At 46.5% G+C, this 17814-nt stretch overlaps 1 long non-coding RNA gene across 2 annotated transcripts; it reads right to left on the reverse strand.

The window, feature by feature from the left end:
* Positions 1-1565: 1565 nt before the first annotated feature.
* On the reverse strand, positions 1566-17255 carry LOC139278360 (uncharacterized). Of its 2 annotated transcripts, none has more exons than XR_011596248.1 (3): positions 17075-17255; positions 13813-13894; positions 1566-1610 (listed from the first exon to the last, which is right to left on the reverse strand). It is a non-coding gene; the product is annotated as an uncharacterized lncRNA (long non-coding RNA). The 2 variants fall into 2 exon arrangements; XR_011596249.1 differs by lacking the exon at positions 1566-1610 and adding an exon at positions 8043-8186.
* Between the last annotated feature and the right edge of the window lie 559 nt (positions 17256-17814).

The raw sequence follows: 17814 nt of genomic DNA on the forward strand, positions 1-17814 counted from the left end.
CCAGACCCACAGCAATGTTGTCGACTTACATTGCAACCACATTGGCTGAGCAAGCCATTCAGTTGTTACCGAAAGTAGCTCACCACCACCTACTCAAGGACAATTAGGAATGGGCAATAAATGCTGGCCTTGCCAGTGGAGAAATTTCACTACTCAGTGGGTCGTGAATCCTTGGAATTCTCTACCCCAGAGGGTTGTGGGTGCTCAGTATATTCAAGACTCACTTTGGGGAAATTAAGGTATATGAGGATAGTGCGGGTAGGTGGAGTTAAGGTAGAAGGACAGCCATGATCTTGTTGAATGGTGGAGAAGGCTCGAAGGATCAAATGGCCTACTCCTGCTCCTATTTCTTATGTACACAGAGGGAAAAACTGTGGAATTTAGACAAAAATCATCTTCATAAGTAGTTTCTCAGATTAAAAGCAATAATGATCCCATTCATTTTTGCCCCCATTTTTTGAAGACACATTTCAGAGGCAGGATAAAATATTTGGTTGAACTTGTGCGCAAATGTTGGTGCAAGGTTACAACTCTTTTAGAGGAGACAAAATAAAACATTTAAATCAAGTACCCCCCAATCTGGGGGGCCACTCCAAACATTTTCCAATCCCCTTTTTTGTTTTTTATTGTTTTTTTTTGTATTTTTGTAGTTTTTTTTTTGTTTTTTGTTGGGGCATTAAAATCGTATAGGTGCAAGGTTACATCCCCCAGCAAAGCACAAGCAGCCTTATTAATTAATGAAGTGCTGTCTCTACAAAACCGGGCCCAGTTTCATCGACTCTGGCGAAAGTTCACGTTGGTAATGATATTTATTTCAGTGATGGATAAACTGCGGCAGCTTCACAGGGATGGAACGAACATCTGAGGGTTTAAAAAATCAGAAATATTTAAATACCGAAGAGGGACTTTGACACGGCAATGTTCCCAGTTTCCTGCGATGGTAATTTACATACAGGAACAGGATGTTATTTTATAGGTTTCCTCAAAAAGAACATGCCATTTATATCACACAATCTGCACTGGCAAATAATCCGCTAGATAAATTTGTTATTTAATTGAGATACACCAGATAGTGCTGATATATGTGTAATGTGGATTTTTTTAAAAAAAGGTCGTATTATCAGCAGATAGACATGCAATCATTTCTGTCGCAGTATGCCCAAGGTATACTATTCCCCATCACTTGCATTAAATAAAGCCCGGCTCCGCAGTTCAAATCATGTGTTGGAATATCACGTGATTCAGTCACGGGGCTTTGCCATCTGTTCCTGTCCGCTGCTGCAGCTGCCACTGACAGAGCAAGGAAAATGAAAAGGACAACTGGCCCAAGATGGGTCCCAACCGGAAACATGATTTAGAATGGCAGAATTCAGTCTGTTTCAAGGACTGAACGCAATCAGAGCCGAGACCACACTGACCTTTTCCTTTCTGGTTGATGGTGCCATGACAACCCCTTTAGTGTGTCACTGGCTTGTACCACACTGCAGCCTCTACGTGGATCTGTTCCTGAACCAGCATTTTCACGGCCTCTTGTACTTAGTGTATAAAATTACAGTACTTGGGCAGCACACAATGCAAGTATAATAATCTGCCACACCAAATCGTACGCCCTACGAAAGAAAAAAGGAAGACTTACATTTATGTAGCGCCTTTCACGACCACCGAATGTCACAAAGTGCTTTCCAGCCAATGAAGTACTTTTGGAGAGTAGTCACTGTTGTAATGTGGGAAACGCGGCAGCCAATTGGCGCACAGCAAGCTCCCACAAACAGCAATGTGATAACGAGCAGATAATCTGTTTTACTGATGTTGATTGAGGGATAAATATTGGCCAGGAGAAAGAAGCATGAAAGAAGGAAAGAAAGAATATATGCCACCTTATCACTTCTCTCCAAAACAGCCCACAGTGCATCATACACTGTGACTTCTATCGAAATGCAGGCACCGCAGTCATGTAGGAATAATCTGAGCATTTTTCAACACTGCGTAATCACAAGATGTGAAGCTGGTTTCAAATACATTCCTCCATCTTCATAAGAGACATGTCATGTAAATAAAAAATGTAACAACTGCCTAATGAGGTAGCAGATCGCAGCGGCAATTCTCAAATAGGCTAATTCTGACTGATACACACACTCATACATCTTACAAATCTAGAAGGATTCTAGAATATTTATGTCAGTTGCTAACTCCCAGTGTTGCAGACAAACCTTCCAACTGCACTCCTCCATGTAGTGCAACGGAGCAGTGCAGGCAGAAAGTGTATCTCCAACTCTGGGAGTCAGCAGCCAGCACAGATGACCTGAGCATTTCACAAGTCGACAAGAAAATCTGTTTGTGAATGAATTTCACAAAATAGATTGAGTCCATGTGACTGAAACTAGTGACGATGTACCACGTAACTCTAAACTGTGGCAACTTAGACAAAAATTGTCTTGTTGCTGCACACATACCACTGTTTGCAATGGAAATTTTGAAGATAATCAGACCTTTTGCATAAAGGGTCACTTGGTAGCACCCTCGACTCTGAGTCAGAAGGTTGTGGGTTCAAGTCCCACTCCCGGGACTTGAGTACAAAAATCTAGGCTGACATTCCAGTGCAGTGCTGAGGCAGTGCTGCACTGTCAGCGATGCCGTCTTTCGGATGAGATGATAAACCGACGAAGCCCCGTCTGCTTCCTCAGGTGGATGTAAAAGATCCCATAGCACTTTTTTGAAGAAGAGCAGGGGAGTTATCCCCAGTGTCTCTGGCCATAAAAGTTGGCGGACTACAGCTAGACTGCATATGCCGACTTAACTGAGACAAGACAAGAGGCAAGACAATTGCCACAAATGCACAGAATGGTCATAGTTAGGTTCAAGGTAATGAAGAGTCAAAAATAAGGATGCTGGGAAAAGGCAAAGGTCATCAAGATAAGAAAGGATCTGGCCCAAATTAACTGCAGAAAAGTTAGCAAACAAGTCAAAAGATCAGCAGTGCAAAATCTTCAAATATGAGATGGATAGAATACAGAATAGATATATTCCTTAAAGGCAGAAAGGGGTTGCATCAAAGATTAGAGTTCTGTGGATAAATAGAAAGATTAAAACTAAAGAGAAGCAGATTACAAACAGCTGGCAGATAATAATGGAAACAGTAAGAGCTTTGATAAGCATATCAAAATTAAAGAATAATTAAAAGGAGAGCAGGACCAGTCAGTGCTGCAGGAGGAATATAATTGTTGCGGATGAAGGTATGGCAGAGATAGTAATACTTTGCACCCATTTTAATAATTATGGCGGAAGTGAGAATACAGTTCACTAGAGGAGGATGTGGAACAATTATTAGTTATAACTTTAGAATATAAACTTGTTCTAAAAAGATTAGCACAATTCAAGCTGGATAGGTCACTGGGCCCTGATGACACACACCCTAGTCTGTTGCAAGAAGTCAGAGAGGAGATCGGATCCACCTTAAGAGTAGTCAGTATAACATCTTTGTTCAGAAAGGGAAAGCAGGGTAAATAAGTCACCATAGACCAGTTAGCTTAACGTCAATTGTGGGCTAACTCTTAGAATCTATTACTCAAAATAAAATGAGTGAGCATTTAGAAATGCATGGGTTAGTCAAAGTCGTGTCTCACAAGTTTAATAGAGTTTTTTGAAGTGATCAACTGAATAGCTAACAGGAGGAGCACCCCAGGACTCAGCATGCCTACCCGACCTGACCTGGGAGGGAACACCACCACTGGCAACAGAGGATGAAGGAGGAGCCGACCACCGCAGGGGGAATTGCGAGCCGTCCCAAGACAAAAGAGAAGAGGGTGACAAAATCGACGACACCGGAATCCAGGTAGCTGATTGGTGGCATGTCTTGGAGCGAGGCCGAGCCCAGCGGAGGGGTCGGGACCCAGGAGCCGGAGGATCAGAGGTCGGAGCGGAGGTCGGAGCGAAGGTCGGGACCGGAGGTCAGAGCAGAGGTCGGGATCGGAGATGGGAGCAGAGGCCGGAGTGGAGGTCGGGAGCGGAGAGGAGAGGCAGCCTGGAGCAGCAGCATCATCGGGGCCCAAAAGCGGCGAGGTCGAGGCCCAGGAGTGGCCCAGCGAAGGAGCAGCACGAGCCAACAGCGAGGTCGTGAGGACCACACTGCGTCCTATGAATCCCAGGAAGGGAGGACATGTGGAAAGGAGGAAGGAGAACAGTAGGAGTATGTGTGTGTAGGAACTAGGCCCATGCAGCAGAGCCTAGTCTCCAGTCGTCTTGGGATCCCCTTGCCACTGGACCAAGACCTAGCTCTGTCAAGCCCTGTCGCAGCTGGTGTGCAACGGCCACCCCACGTTAAAAGAATACGCGCGCAGGCATCTTCCACACTTTACGATGAAGTTCTGGACCTGGAACGTCAGGACCCTCGTGGACAAACCCAACAGCAACAGACCGGAATATCGCACTGCTATCGTTGCCTGGGAACTCAGACGTTTCGACGTAGACATCGTCGCCCTCAGCGAGACCCGGCGGGCAGGGGAAGGCCAGCTCAAAGAACAAAGTAGTGGCTGCAGCTTCTTCTGGAAAGGTAAACCAGAAGAAGAATGCCGCCTCTATGGGGTAGGCATTGCCATAAAAAATTAGCTGGTTGGCCGTCTCAGAGACTCCCCTTGCAGGTTAACCGAACGCCTCATGACCCTTCAGCTCAGCCTACCCCGGAACCAGTGCACTATGGTCTTCAGCACATACTCCCCAACACTGGAAGCTACAGACAAGACCAAAGAGGAATTCTACTCCAGACTCAAACAATCCCTGTCCTGAGTTCCAACGGGCGACAAGCTGATCCTCTTTGGCGACTTTAACACCAGAGTTGGAAAGGACACACACCTCTGGGGAGGTGTGATCGGAAGAGAGGGAGTAGGGAAAACCAACTCCAATGATACCCTCCTCCTGACAAAATGCTTAGAACATGGCCTTGTCATAACTAACACCTTGTTCTGTCAGAGAGACACGTACAAGGCATCATGGCAGCACCCTTGCTCTAAGCAATGGCATCTGCTCAACTACGTCATCGTCGGAACGAGGGACCGCAAGGACGTGTGCATCACCCGCGCCATGACAGGAGACGACGACTGCTGGATGGACCACCGCCTAATCGGCTCTGTTATCTCCATCAAGGTAGCCCCAAAACAGCGGCGGCAACAGAAATAATGCTGCAGGAAAATCAACACTGGAGCCCTCAAAAACCCTGCTAAGAAAGCCCTATTCATCCAGCGCCTCACTACCATCCTGGCAACTCACAGTGATCCAGAGAAGCAGAGTGTCCACAGCGCCTGGTCTGCCCTCAAGGCCTCCATAATTAGCACCTGTGAGGAGACGCTCGGTCACTTGACCAGGAAACACCAACACTGGTTCGACGAGAAAGACCAAGAAATCTAGGAGCTAATAAACCGCAAACGCAAAGCATTTTTGAACTGGAAACATCAACACAACTCGAGAGCAAGAAAGCAGCTCTACAGACGTCTGAAGGCCGAGATCCAATAAAAAACTCACGATCTAAAGAACAGATGGTGGGTGGAGAAAGTGCAGGAGATCCAGCAACAAGCTGACAACCATGATGTGAATGGATTCTTTAGCGCAGTCAAGACCACTTACGGCCCAAGCGCCAAAGGGCCGTAGGTGGTCTTGACTGCGCTAAAGAATCCACGCACTGAGGGCCAAGAACGGAGAGGTGCTCATCCAGGACAGAGGGGCAGTCAGGATCTGCTGGAAGGAACACTTTGAAGATCTCCTTAATCGAGACTCTGTCTTCGATGCGAGTGTCCTCGATTCCATCCCGCAGCATGCTACCCGCCACCACCTCAGCGCAATCCCAGCTCGGCATGAGGTTGAAAAGGCCATCCAACAACTGAAGAACAACAAGGCAACAGGAGCAGATGGACTCCTCGCCAAAGCACTAAAACATGGTGGAGAAGCAACATTGGCGCGAATACATGAACTCATTTCTCTTAGTTGGAAGGAAGAGAGCATGCAAGGGGAGCTCAGAGACAGCGTAATCGTGATCATCGTCAAGAAAGGGGACAAGTCCGATTCCGGTAATTACAGAGGAGTTTCCCTGCTGTCTGTCGCAGGGAAAGTCATCACAACAATTCTCCTCAATCGCTTTCTCCCTGTGGCTGAAGAGCTCCTCCCAGAGTCGCAATGCGGATTCCGCCCACTAAGGGGCACAATGGGCATGATGTTCACCGCGCGACAAATTCAAGGGAAATGAAGGGAACAGCACCAACCCCCGTACATGGCCTTCTTCGACCTCACAAAGGCCTTCGACACTGTCAACCGTGAGGGATTATGGAGCGTCCTCCTCAAATTCGACTGCCCTCAAACGCTTTTCACCATCCTCCACCTGCTACACGATGACATGCAAGTCGTGATCCTGACCAACAGATCCCCCACAAACCCAATTCACGTACGGACGGGAGTCAAGCAAGGCTGTGTCATCGCACCAACGCTCTTCTCGATCTTCCTTGCTGCAATGCTCCATCTCACCCTCTCCCTCCCGCTGAAGTGGAGCTAATCTACAGAACAAATGGGAAGCTGTTCAACTTCCATCGTCTCCAGTCCAGATCCAAGGTCATCGCATCCTCTGTCATTGACTTATAGTACACAGACGATGCTTGCGTTTGTGTACACTCGGAGGTCGAACTCCAAACCATCGTCAATACCTTCACCAAGAACATGGGCCTTACACTAAACATCCGTAAGACAAAGGTCCTCTACCAACCTGCCCCCTCGGTATATATGGATGATTTAGACTTGGGTAGAGGAAGCACAGTCCTGAAATTTGCTGAAAACACAAAAGTAGGGGTTTACTGAACAGGTTAGCAGAATGGTGAGATCAAGCTTTCCCCATTTTTTTTCTTATGCTTATGGCAGAATGGAGGTTTTCATAAGCAAACCGGGTCTCCTGAAAACCAAAATGTGTAGTTCTATATATGTTGCAAGTGAAATAGTGTGGCAATGGATTAGCAATTACCCCTACACTGTGGTAAAATGCACCAGAGGTTAGATGGAATGCCCACCACATTCACTAGTCTTCTCCACAAGGTGGTAAGTACCATACTGTTAAACCATGATGTTCAGGCTAAATCTAGTTATCAGAATTTATTCACAAAGAAAGAAAACAGGAAAGACAGAATTTGCATTTATATAGTGCCTTTCACATTTTCCGGACATCCCAAAGGGTTTCACAGCCAATGAAATATAGTCACTGTTGTTCTCTGGCAAACAGAAGCAAATACACAAGATCTATAAGATACACCAAAAAACAAGTAGAGTACTTAAACACAAAGGTAGCATTAGTCCACGAGAGGCTAAATAACCTCTTTATCTTAAATACGCCAATAATTTACAAAACTCTGGTTGAAACAGTCTACCACTGACTTCCTGACACATTGGCATTTGTGAGCAGTGCAATTATTACACAGGATTACATAGGATATACGGCACAGAAGCAGACCATTTCAACCAGCCCATACCGGCGTTTATGCTTCACTCGAGCCTCCTCCTGTCTTTCCTTATCTAAATCTATCAGCATAACCCTCTATTCCCTTCTCCCTCATATGCTTGTGTAGCCTCCCCTCAAATGCATCTATACTATTCGCTTCAACCCCTCCCTGTGGTAGCGAGTTCCATATTCTCACCACTCTCTGGGTAAATAATTTTCTTCTGAATTCCCTATTGGATTTCTTGGTGATTTTATGGAGTCCAACTTCACAAAAAAACTGAGCTAATGACTAGGATGAAGTCACTGTCAGAATAAATTCAGTATCCATTACTTGCAGGACACAAATCTAAATGAGGAAGAGAGCTGCAAATACAAGGTTACTCAACATGGGCCGATACCAAATAGATAGGCTAAGTATACAAGCCACATACTGTTTCTTTTAAACCAGTTACACATGTTCTACTGCCCTCATGCAAAACACACAGGCAACTTATAACTTCTTAAACTGATGGCCATATAACAGCAGGACGTTCCTTCAAGCTGCAACTTAGCATTGCCACTAATAGACTCACACAAAGCATCCTTCCAGCAAAGCCGAACTGCATCATGTGGGTTGATCAACTAACAAGCACACCATGGCACAGGATGCAAATACTGCGGATACTGGAAATCTGAAATAAAAACAGAAAATGCTCGAACTACTCAGCAGGTCGGGCAACATCTGTGGAGAGAGAAACAGAGTTAGCATTTCAGGTCGATGACCTTCCCTGGTGTAGGATGGGTTTTATTTTTTTATTATTTATTCGTTTGTGGGATGTGGGCGTCGCCAGCAAGGCCAGCATTTATTGCCCATCCCTAATTGCCCATGAGGAGGAGGTGGTGAGCCGCCTTCTTGAACCACTGCAGTCCTTGTGGTGAAGGTGCTCCCACAGTGCTGACTTTGCCACAGTGGTTTGGTACAAACTGAGTGGCTTGCTAGACCACTTCAGAGGGCAGCTAAGAATCAACCACATTGCTGTGGGTCTGGATGCACATATAGGCTAGACCGGGTAAGGACGGCAGATTTCCTTCCCTTTGAAGGACATTAGTGACTCAGATGGGTTTTTAACGACAATCCGGTAGTTTCAGGATCACCATTACTGATACTAGCTTTTAATTCCAGATTTATTTAATTAACTGAATTCAAATTCCCCAGATGCCGTGGGATTTGAACTCAGGTCACTGGATCATTATTCCAGGCCTCTGGATTACTAGTCCAGTAAGAAACATAACAGATAATGAGAGGGCTCGACAAGGTGGATGCAGGGAAGATATTTCCACTCATAGGGGAAACTAAAACTAGGGGACATAGTCTCAGAATAAGGGGCTGCCCATTTAAAACTGAGATGAGGAGGAATTTCTTCTCTCAGAGGGTTGTAAATCTGTGGAATTCTCTGCCCCAGAGAGCTGTGGAGGCTGGGTCATTGAATATATTTAAGGCAGAGATAGACATATTTTTGAGCGGTAAGGGAATAAAGAGTTATGGGGAGCAGGCAGAGAAGTGGAGCTGAGCCCAAGATCAGATCAGCCATGATCTTATTAAATGGCAGAACAGGGCTCAAGGGGCCAGGTGGCCTGCTCCTGCTCCTATTTCTTATGTTCTTATGTTCTTATAACCACAATGCTACCGTATCCCTTCTAGATGTCAATAGATGTGCTCTTGAAACTGCCAGCATCTTAACATCTTAAGATCTTACCTCGAGTCTCATCGCCAAGAGCATGCAGAAATCAAGCATAGGCAATGGAAAGAGCATGTGGTAAGCCTGTCCCACCCACCCCTTCCCTCGACGACTATCTGTCCCACCTGTGACAGAGACTGTGGTTCTCGTATTGGACTGTTCACCCACCTAAGAACTCAGGTTAAGAGTGGAAGCAAGTCTTCCACGATTCCGAGGGACTGCCTATGATGATGATCTTAACAATACTTCTCTGTTTTCAAAACAACATGGTTCACAACAGCGGGACAGAAATCCGCATGGAAGAAGGGATGCTTGCAGCTTTTGAGGTTGTCATGCTGGAAGTTATAGGTCTGAGCTACATACAGGGATTGGGGAAGATGAAGCCAAAGGCTTCTCCCAAGCTGAGGCTTATTACCATCCTACTCCAACATCTTTGTTCATGAGTGGCTCCCTTACCCTCAGAGCCATACGCTCAGCCACAACAACACGAGGCACAGTAAGTTACCAGGGAACCACTGTTTGAAGGGGTGCCCTGAAAGCAGTATTTTAACATTTGTTCCTCTTCTACTGTGACTCATAGCCCCCCAGGACCAAAAAAAAACAGCACATCTCAGACGTTTGGGTCATTTGTTGCACTTGCTGCATGCCCCAGAACAGGTACATCTACCCTGGAGGGTTTAGATAGTGAGTTTGAGGAGGACCCACACCAGGTGAAGCACTGAGCACAAGAGAGGTGGTGTAAGTGGAAGTGGTGGTGAGGGAGCAGGAACCCGTTGGTCAGAGGGCCAACTGCATATTGCAAGGATTTGAAAAGATAGAACAAACAAACTTGCATTCACATTGTGCCTTTCATGGCCTCAGGACCTCCTGAATCATTTCACAGCCAATTTAGTATTTCTGACCTGTAGTCACTGTTGTAATGTAGGAAAATACGGCAGTCAATTTGCATACAGCAAGTTTCAAAAAAGGATAGAGATAAATAGCTGATAATCTGATTTAGTCATGCCAATTATTATGTAAGCAAGAACTCCACGAGGCTGAGTACTGTGAGCTAAACTTAGTGTGATCCTTAGTCTTCTTTATTACAACTCCAGAGTGCCTAAACAACATGGCAACCAACCTTTTATACTGGCCCTGCACGTGTGTGCAGGTGACCATTAGGACTCCAACAGTCGCGCCCTCTGGTGGCAAGTATTACATAGTTGCACACATAACACCAATTGTGGGATAAATTTCAGTTAGGACACTGGGAGAACTCTCTTGCACTTCTTCACATTGTGCCATGAGATCTTTTATGTCCATCTGAGAGGGCAGATGGGGTCTCGGTTTAACATCACTTCTGAAACTTCCTCAGCACTGCACTGGAGTGTCAACCTAGATCATGTGCTCGAGCCTCAGGACTGTGGTTTGAACCCACGACCTTCTGATTTCTGAGGTGAGAGTTCTGCCAATGAAGCAAGTCTAATTTGGATCTCATCGGGCCTGCTTATAAAAGTAGATTGTTCTCTGGGCAGGAACATCTATTTGAATCATTTGGGTTTGTCTAAAACATCTTACGAGGGGCAGCCAGAAATGTGGAAGAGTCCATTAGGCACATCTGTGCAATGGTGTGGGAAAGCTTCATAATTTCAGTTCACCGTGGAGCATGGGGCAAATCCAGTGACATCTGCAGTAGACATCCCAGTGACAGGTGGCCTAAACCCAGTCAGAGTATCGCTTCTAAACACATACATTGCTGGTATACAGGCATTGTATCCCATCTACAATGAGCTATGTTGGCCAGCTTCACCATGCTGGGCAATCAGACCTAGAGTAACTTGATGCAGGGCTTCACTGACCATCATTATTGCCCAGATGTCTGCTGCCACACTGATCACTGTTGAAAGGTTGTCCAGAATTAGAGGCACACCTGCAGTGGGCAATGGGCATCTCAAGGCGAAAGGACATCTCGCCCATTTAACCGTGCATCCCCTCCCCCCACCACAGCACCCCCTCCCCCCCCGCCAACCCCACCAATACCAATGACAGCATCATAATGAGGACAGAACCAGGCAGCCACCACAGCCATGACCATCTCATGACCCAACACAAGGAGGTACGGGGCATCTGGTTCCCACTGACACCCAACAGCAAGCCAGAATGCTTATTCCTTCCATTGGAGAGCCTGAGAAGTCATCACAGATTCGCAGTTAAAAGGCAGGAGTATACTCGCATCAGGCCAGAAACTGTTATGTATGCAAACCTCACCAATGGTAAGATTTGCCACCAGGGGGCACACCTGTGGGAGACCTAAGGGTCACGTGTGCACCCTGGGCAAGCAGGTATAAAAAGCAATCCACCATGCTGCTTCCTCACTTTAGAGTTACATTAAAGAGACCAAGGTCACAATGATTTGAGCTTACAACATAGTTTTGTGGAGTTATTCTGAACACAATAGAAACAGTAACCACACGCCTGTTGCTAATCAGTAACTAATATGACACCCTTAATTGAAGGCAAAGGCAGATTGCAAGGATGGCTCCTTGAAACCAAGTGTACCTTCTTCAGGCACGGCTAATGACCGCATTCCACCAGCCATGGACACAGGATAAAAAAGTCTATGATTATGGTTCAGATTATATACGTTCCTCAGTGTCGTGAAAGAGTATTTTTTAGTAATATTACTTTTGGAATGGATGTGGATAAGTCCATTCAGCAGAGGCAGGAGAAGAGAACGAAGGAAAACATTCCAATATAACAAATTGTCTGGCTGAACATCGCTAAGGGTAATGACTCCACATTAACAGTTATTCAAGCTTGGTACAAATTGCAATGAGTTGTTTAAAACATGACAAAACACAATAAGCCGATTCCCGATTCAGCAATGAGCAGATGGTTACAGGGTTGATGCCTGCAAAGAACGATGGACAATGCTCAGCTTCGGTTTAAAATGGCTCAGTTATATTCTGATTGCTGTTCAATCTATCTTCTTCAACCACGTCTTCAAATCAGCCATGACCTTATTAAATGGTGGAGCAAGCTCGAGGGGCCAGGTGGCTGACTCTTGCTCCTATTTCTTATGTTCTTATACTCTTATGTTCCAAGCTCACACCCAGCGCACTCATGCTTGTGGAAGCATGCTGGGATGGGGCGAATGGGGAAAGGAGATGAAAATGGCCTGTCCTCAAAATAGAACTAAAATCACAAGGCAGGATAAATAGTCCCTGAGGCCTCGCAGGTGTCTGTCTGAAGGTGAAGGCTTCCAAGACCCAAAGCAAACAAATAGCAAGCTACCTCAAACATAATCCCTGTGTCACTCTATTGCAAAACAAGTATACTGTGGTAATTTATTTAACAATTTGTTTTAAACAGGAAACAGATGATTGTTTGTATTCATTAAAATAATTTCCAGCTGGTTGTAAATGTGAAATAACGTACAAATGTGCATGGGAACACCACCACCTGCAAGTTCCCCTCCAGATCACGCACCATCTGGACTTGGAAATATATCGGCCGTTCCTTCATCATTGCTGGGTCACAATCCTGGAACTCCCTCCCTGACAGCACTGTGGGAGCACCTTCACCATACGGACTGCAGCGGTTCAAGAAGGCGGCTCACCACCACCTTCTCAAGGGCAATTAGGGATGGGCAATAAATGCCGGCCTTACCAGCGATGCCCACATCGCAGGAACGAATAAAAGAAAATGTCATAACCATTACAAAAATATTAAAAGAAGCAAGGCTGGAAATTCGGTATCTCCTATTTTGAGGTGATGACCTTTAGTGCCGAGCGATGTCTACCATCTCAATGTGGGATATTCAGTTGTACCACCCCAAGAGGAGAGTGGAGCACTCAGAGACATGGTCCACACTTCTCCTCAGGCGCTAATGGGGTGATAGCTCAGGAGGCCTACTCAATTTTTATGGCACTAGGATGCTGGTATCCCAGCGCCTAAAGATGAAAAAAAATCTTATTGAAAAATTCAATAAACCTCACCCATACTTCCCCAATACTGCAACAAATAAATAAAAGTTGACAAAGTGAAATTCCAGCACTTACCTTGCACTCAGGACGATATCGCCCTGCCGTTCTCAGGTGAAAAACTCAATTTTGCAAATGCGGGGCTACAGGGGCGTTGCACACTCAGAGCGCAGTGAAAAATGTCGGCACTGCCACTAAACCTTCACTGATCTTCGCTAACAGCGAGGCACTCGGGCTGGAGATGCTTAGCGCTTCCTTCAGCGTGCTGACGGGTGGCGCTAACCAACTCAATTTCTAGCCCGCAGTATCTTATCGCGAAATTCATGTTGAAAAGTAGTCGCAATTCCTAATGACTATTTAAATTTTAACTAAGGTTGTTATAACGATGTCCAACCACCTCGGGGATCTGGGTTTGATTCCAACACAAACTGACGGAATGATCTTTCTCTCCTGGCTGTAAGATCTGGGGCAATCTTACTCTCCTTCTGACCTTGAGCAATGCAGCTCAAATTGGCACAAAATTACTCGTCTCACTCAGAGAGGTCACGGGGATGACTGGTGTGGGGAATGGGAGCATCACCTGGATCCAGCAGGTGATGTTCTTCTGAGGTTGGAGTTAAGATACATTGATTGGTTCGGTGTATGGGGAGCTTTGTTCTGCACATACCTCATGTTGGATCTGGCCTTGTTGCTGACATTTGCCACCGAAAGTGAAAACTGCGCTAGTCCCATCTATTTACATCACTCCCCTTCATGTGAATAAAAACATACAAAAAATATTAATTCCTGCTTTCAGACTCTCTACACAAATCAAGGGCACATAAAAAAATAACTAACCAGTATGCAATCTAGCCACAAACATATTTAATATTAATATTAAAACAGAAATACCATATAAAGAAGTTAGATAAATGTCTAAAACCATGACTTTGCCAATGATTATTTACTTAATTTCTACTTCTGTAGCTCGGTGTCAAATTTTTTATCTCATATCACTCCTGTGAAGCGCCTTGTTTCACTACGTTAAAGACGCTATATAAATACAAGTTGTTGTTGTTAAAGGATTACCAACTAGATGTGGTGAGATTTGGGTGGTACCTCAATAGCTGAGCTGAGGCTCGAGTGGAGTATAAACACCGGCATGGATTGGTTGGGCTGAATGGCCTGTTTCTTTGTTGTATATCCTATGTAATCCTATGTAATCCTTTTTGCTTGGGCAAGCGAGCCCAAGGTGGGCACAGGAAATGTTTCAAGGACACCCTCAAAGCCTCCTTGATAAAATACAACATCCCCACTGACACCTGGGAGTCCCTGGCCAAAGACCGCCCTAAGTGGAGGGAGTGCATCCGGAAGGGCACTGAGCACCTCGAGTCTCGTCGCCGAGAACATGCAGAAAACAAGCGCAGACAACGGAAGGAGCGGAGACTGTAATTCCCGTATCAGACTGTTCAGTCACTTAAGAACTCACTTTTAAAGTGGAAGCAAGTCTTCTTCGATTTCGAGAGACTGCCTATGATGATGATGTAATCCTATGTAAATGCATTGCCCAGTTTGAACATGGGAAATACCGAGCACAAGGTCCCAGGTTTGATCTTCAACAGCAACTGAGCTAGCTGATCTCAGAACGATCAATGGTCAGAGGCACATCAGATGACCCCACTCGAGCATGGGAAAAAAAATCAGCCAAGGGTTCTATTATTGACCTGAGCACTATCCTCTGGCCCCTGCTGGAAATACATGGGAACATTGGACAAGGATAATGTCAAGTTTGGCTTTAATGCTGTCTTTGAGGAGAAAACGTGTTGATATACTCACCGACTAGACTCACGGTGCAGTCTAGACTCTGTGCTGAAACTCAGTGTATGGACTCACAGGGGCCGAAATTGACCTCCGCCCGAAACGGGACACTCCCACCACGTTTTGTGCATTTTCACCGCTGCGGCGGTTGAGGTCGCCTCTTGAGCGAAATTCCACTCTTTGTGTTTTTTTTTACTTGGATATGGAAGTCACTCTTAATGGGGGCGGTGACTACACTAGAGGGGCAGATATGCGATGGTTGCAACACCTGAGGGGCGGAAGTTGAGGGCGATGTGGAGTGACCGCCATGATGACGTCATCACGGCACCGCGTCACCACAGCTTTCCGCTTTAATTAAATCGGAGAGACTTCGCGATTTTAAATCTTCGGTCCACTGGGTCACCAGGGAGGGTTTCGGCCGGGTCAGCTACCTGGCACCCAAGAGAGGGTTGCCTGGCTGCCTGTTGGCAGCCCGGCCCAACCCGGGTGCATAATTGTCGGCCAACAAAAAAAAAAACATGGAAGCACGCTGTCATTGCAGAAGGCCACAGCCTCACTGGACCACCGGGGAAAAAACAGGTTTGGGCACCGCCGGGCGGGCTGAAGATTTTCAGAGCTAAATTTTGCCGTCGGGGGTGGGGGGGGCGGTAGATCAGCAGTGCACACGGTGATGACGCACTTAACATGGATCGGCAGCAATGGAACGGTGGAGTGGATCGGGACACTACCGGGAAACCTCGGTCATTCCACAAAAAGTCGGCGGCCACTCGACTCCGCAGCCTGGCCGCCGATTTGCGGTGGTAACAGGCCTTAAGGAGAGGGGCAATTTCGGCTCCACGGTGTTGATACTTACTATCAAGACTTCATGCTGCTGATAATCAGTGACTAGACATCATATTGGTACTTCCTGCCTCGACTAATTGTGCTGAACCTGCTGTCTAGACATATCGTGCTGATACTCACTGACTAGACTGATCATTCTTGGTTTTGTTAGCGATAGTTTTCTGCCGAAGCTACCGGTGTTACCGACAACTGCAGTTAATAGCCGTTGAAAATGGCCGTAACGCTAATTGAGTGAAATTGGTTGGGGTGGGGGGGGGGGTGGGGGGTGGGGGGAGGGCGATGGAGTTAGGTGGCGCCACGTTCACCTGCTGTGCAGGGGGTCCACACTGCAAAAGCAGCCCTCTACCCACAGGGGCCCTGGAGGCCCTCCATAAAGAACAATGTGGGAGTACATCACTAAGGCTGTCACTGCCAGCACTGTCACCCCCACCACCTGGTTCCACTGCCCAAAGAAGCTTCATGTCCTCAGACCACTGGTCAAGGTCAATGAATGCATCTTCAAAAGCCGTCTCCTACCAACTGCACCACTAGCCTCGCACACTGCTCAATGCACAACCTCCAATCACTCACCTACCAACAATCGGCACCAATGACGAGGCACATCTCCCATTCCTAGCCTCACCTCACCCCCTTGGAGGAGATGGTGCAGGCCATTCTTGGCAGGGGCATTGATGAGCCCTTGGCCAGCAGCGGGGCTGAAAGGTGCGGGTAATCCTCGTTCGTTATCCTCCTTCTAGCATGAGCCTCTTGTTTTTCTGCCCTCCCATCAGCACAACTCCACCCTTGTGCCTTCCTCATTTCACACAGCCAAGAAATGCCACCTTCCCAGCCAGTGGGTCAACAAGAAGAGGCAGCCCGCCCAACAAGTGGGACCACAGGCGGATTATTCCACCCCGGATACCCCGCCACAAAAGGGGTTGTCTGGGATGCATCCTTCCACCTGATTCCTCCTCTTCAGCTTCTTCCTCTTCTGCGTCTTCCTCTTCCCTCTGCAAGCGGATGATGTAAATGTGAAATGACATCATGAAATGCTGGAAATACTCAGCTGGTCAGGCAGCAGGTCGACCGAAGACGTGAACTCTGTTTTTCTCTCCACGGATGTTGCCTGACCTGCTGAGTATTCACAGCATGTTCTGTCTTTTCAAAGGCCTTCATTTACTATCCGAGCCCTTGCACACATCCGATGGCACTCCCTACATACTTAAAAAAAGCTTTTCACATCTATTGTCACAAGTCACCTCTTCAATAAAATCAAAAAGCCCAGTCCAAATCCTTAAATTGAAACTTACCTGAATGGTGTCTGTGTCCCTTTAAGAGCTGTCGACACTGTCAACCTACTTGCACACGAAGTTAACTTAGGGTGTTTCGGACGCAGCGCTTCGGGTCCAAGTTCATGTTAATGAAGTTACGTAGGCCTTGCACACCAATTAATGTCACCACGCCGCCAATGTTTTTCCAGGGTGCTGCCAGTTACCGGCATGCAAAGGTTGAGAGGAAATGGTGGCTGTCGCAGGAACCACTGCCGGCTGGGGAAAGAGCAGAAGCTGCCATTTTATCGCCAGTTCACAGTGTGACCGAGTGGCGGTAATTAGATGAATTTCTAACCCAAAGCTTATTACAGTGTTTAAAGTACACAACCTTCAAAATGTAATCGTCCAACGCCTCGATTTTAAAATTCTCATCCTTGTTTTCAAATCCTTCCATGACTTCACCCCTCTGTAATCCCTTCCAGCCCCACAAACCCACCCCCGAGATCTCTGCGCTCCTCCAATTCTGGCCTCTTGAACATCCCCGATTTTAATTTGCCTATGCCGTAAGCTCTGGAATTCCTTCCCTAAACCTCTCCGCCTCTCTTTCCTCCTTTAAGAAGCTCCTTAAAACCTACCTCATTGACCAAGCCCTGCCCTTATGTCTCTTTGGGTGGCTCGGTGTCAATCTTTCTTGATAGCAGTCCTGTGAAGCGCCTCGGGGCGTTTTACTACGTTAAGGGCGCTGCATAAATACTAATTGTTGTTGTTGTTGTCATCCA

This window comes from Pristiophorus japonicus, chromosome 13, assembly GCF_044704955.1.
Source record: "Pristiophorus japonicus isolate sPriJap1 chromosome 13, sPriJap1.hap1, whole genome shotgun sequence".
NCBI classification, from domain to species: Eukaryota; Metazoa; Chordata; class Chondrichthyes; family Pristiophoridae; genus Pristiophorus; species Pristiophorus japonicus.